Source organism: Zingiber officinale, chromosome 8B (genome assembly GCF_018446385.1).
Source record: "Zingiber officinale cultivar Zhangliang chromosome 8B, Zo_v1.1, whole genome shotgun sequence".
Taxonomy (NCBI): domain Eukaryota; kingdom Viridiplantae; phylum Streptophyta; class Magnoliopsida; order Zingiberales; family Zingiberaceae; genus Zingiber; species Zingiber officinale.
Window position 1 is genome coordinate 59,493,283 of NC_056001.1, and position 3,204 is coordinate 59,496,486.

At 29.6% G+C, this 3,204-nt stretch overlaps 1 non-coding gene across 1 annotated transcript; it reads right to left on the reverse strand.

Moving 5' to 3' along the window:
* Window positions 1-2,529: 2,529 nt before the first annotated feature.
* On the reverse strand, window positions 2,530-2,602 carry TRNAK-CUU. The gene has a single exon. It is a non-coding gene; the product is annotated as a tRNA-Lys (tRNA).
* Window positions 2,603-3,204: the final 602 nt, after the last annotated feature.

Genomic DNA, 3,204 nt, shown 5'->3' on the forward strand with positions numbered 1-3,204 from the left:
TTTATATCTACATCTTTACACCTAATTAATTAATTAATTAATTAGTGTCATTGCTTTTCTTTTAATTATTAAGCACCTCGCCTAACAGCAATAATAAACACTTATTTATAATTAACTATCAAATATGAACAAACACTATGCTGATTATTTTATTTTATTTTATTTCATTTCATTTATTCAAGACGTGATTGAACTAAAAACATACTAATTTAGTGATAAATTTTAGGGACGAAAGATCGCAATGATCACTAATTAATAATAATAAAATTTTAGGGACGAAAACAACAATCATCACTAATTAATAATAAAATTTGCCAAAAAAATAAATTTATCCTTAAATTAACAACACAATTATTTTCGTAGTAAAATTTGTCACTAAGATTATATTTGTCATACAAATCGTTGTCAATTAACGATGAATCTCAAATTCTTTGCCAATTTGACTTGTATCATTCGCTGAATTCATTGCCAATTTGGCGATGAATTAGCAACGAATTCAAGATTTGTAATCAATGTAAAGATTTTGGGATGAATTTAGCATTTGTCGTCAATTTTGGAACGAATTCAGAATTCGTCGTAAATCGAAAATGATTAACCAGACTGGGTAATGTCGAGCGGGCACCCCAGGAGCCCAGTATCCTTTAGTTGTGTGCTCCATTTGGAGGAAAAATTCTTACAAATTCGTCATAGCTGAGGCTCGAACTGCCGCTGCACCATAGCTTTCCTTTATGGTGGCAAAAGACAAATACGCTCACCCCCAGTGCCCTCCGTCAACCCGTCCCAGGGTCAACACGGAGGAGGTAAATCACGGAACTTTGTCGAGATTCGAACCCCAGATCTCATGATGGCAATACTTCATGCGCTAACCACTAGACCCATCCGAGGGGACCATAACTTTCCTTTATGTGACAAAAAAAAAAAGACGATTTGCTCGCCCCAGCGCCCCCGCCAACCCGTCCCTAGGCCAATACGGAGGAGGTAAATCACGGGTGAGTACTAGCCATTAGTGTAAATGGCCAAGACATAGGGGAGGTTATACTCGGTCACGCTGAGTTTCGACCCCAAGACCTCATGTGGTAACACTCCATGTCTTAATCATCGCACCGCCCCGAAGGGACACCATAACTTTCCTTTAGACACTTAGGAAAGTCATAAATGAACTCCTAATCGATTTACCAAATCAAATAGATTCCGAGTCGTTTTACGATCCTACATAATTAAATTCTATTAAGAATTTTATTTTTGTTATAAATTTGATGATGAAAATATAATTCCTCATAAAAGTTATGACAAATTTATATGTTTTCATTATAAAATTTGACAATGAATTACTCACAATGAAAATTTATTCATCGCAAAGTTGATTGTAATTGTTTTTCTGACCAATTTTTTGAAAATTTTGTCGTAAATGGTTTAGTGTTTTTTTTATGTCAGTTTAAAAGATATGTGCTTTAGACTAATTTCCTATAATAATATTTTAAAATATAGATAATAGCATGGTACTAAACAATATTAATCAAACTATTTTACATTATAATAGTTTTAGCTAAAATTATTTTAAGTATATTGCTACAACATTATTAAAGTAATTTTAAAATTTATACAAGTCGGAGCAATTTTATATTTTGACCGAGGTGAGATTAAATAACGATTTCGGATGAATAAATCCTAAAACTTTAAAATAGTTTTTAGTGCAAACCATTTTGACTAAGTTTAAAGTACTTTTTTATCAATATTAAAATAATTTTAATCAATGTTATTTGGGCAAAAGTAAAGGATGATTTTCTGACTGGTATGGAAAAAAAATATTTTTTTATTTTAAAACAATGTCTCATCATCTTAATCTATTTTTATTTTTAAAAATTCTTTTATTTTTAAGGATGTGTAGCAATTTCTATTACGATATAATATTAACGAGTGTTAATTATAATACTAATTTGACGGTCACAAATATTTTTAAAAATAAAAATGTGATAAGGAAAGGAGTATTGTTTTGATAATAAAAAAAAATGATATTTCTACTATTTCAATTGTTTTTCCTTAAAAAATATTTTTTGATCCAAACTGTTATAATAATTAAATCGAGTAAGAATATTTTATTAATGACAACTAGATCGAAACTTCTTTTTTTTTTTAATTTTTTTAACATAAGATGTTTTTTTGTTTTGTTTTTAATTTTTTTAGTTGGTAATTATCCAGGTTAATTATTACAATAGTGTTGAAAAAATAAAGACATTTTTTAAAAATAAAAATGTGTTGAGTATTATTTTGTTAATAAATAAAAAATGATATTCTACTATTTCAATTTTATTTTTGCTTAAAAAGTATTTTTTTTTATCCAGCTGTTATAATAATTAATATTGAGTAAAAATATTTTTTAATGACAAATAGATCGAAACTTCTTTTTTATAAATTTTTCTAGATAGCAATTATCCAGGTTATTGTCACTATGGTGATACGCGATGTAGAAGGAAACATTTTTGTAACTAGAAATTAGGAAAAAAGGTGTCTTCATTGTTAAAACTCACACGCCCACCGTGGGGCTCGAACCCACGACCACAAGGTTAAGAGCCTTGCGCTCTACCAACTGAGCTAGACGGGCAATTGAATAATTGGTTTATTGACCATTTCTAGTTTAATAGAAATAACTGTCTACACCTTATGTTTTTTTAAAATTCAAATTGTTTTCAAAAGGATATTTCACAATAACATAGATCCAAACTGTTATATAAATTTAAAATCTTTAATTAATGATTATATATATATTTTTTTAAGATGAATGATCCAGTCTCACATCCTGGCCATCAAATGCATCCAAAAAAAAAACGTGCCTGATTTTATTATGTTTCCTGAATCTTGGAAAATTCTAAGACACTATATAATACATTTGTCGCATTATATAGTCGTTCCAAACTTCTACACATTGAAGTGTTTTGACTAAAATTATCCTATCATTGTTGAAGAAATACACTTTTGAAGGTATTTTTTTTAAATGTTCTTTTGATTTTTGCATAGATTTTGAATCTTTCAAAAAATCCAATCCATTTCCTATTATTTTAATATAAACTTCTACACGCTGTGACTGTCCCAACAATGGATGCCTCCTCCCAAATAACAGCGAGTGACCTGCGGATTAAAATCTTGTGTTCAGGGATGGTCAGACGAGCACACTACTTCAGATAGTCCTCCGTCGGAAGATTGAGA